This window comes from Penaeus monodon, chromosome 29 (genome assembly GCF_015228065.2).
Source record: "Penaeus monodon isolate SGIC_2016 chromosome 29, NSTDA_Pmon_1, whole genome shotgun sequence".
NCBI lineage: Eukaryota > Metazoa > Arthropoda > Malacostraca > Decapoda > Penaeidae > Penaeus > Penaeus monodon.
This window is the reverse complement of record NC_051414.1, coordinates 21091945-21092266: the sequence shown is the minus strand read 5'-3', so window position 1 is coordinate 21092266 and position 322 is coordinate 21091945.

Genomic DNA, 322 nt, shown 5'->3' with positions numbered 1-322 from the left:
CTCTACAAATACACTGAATTGATATTGCAGAATTGATTTTGCTTTCACGTTTTTTTCCAAACATTTACTAATTCAAAATCGATTACTCTTACACCTTTAACAATAAAAAACAAATACATTTTTCTTTGTTTATCTTTGTCTTTAACTTACAATTACAAAATATTTTCATCTTTCACATTATTCACATATCATTACAGTTCTTATGGGAGAGAATTCGGTACCAATGAAAATAACTTTTTTTGTAATAAAAGCACGGTGGTGAAAGTTTATGCAGTAACTTGGGATACATATAAATGCATATTTATCTATCCATCTGCTAGTA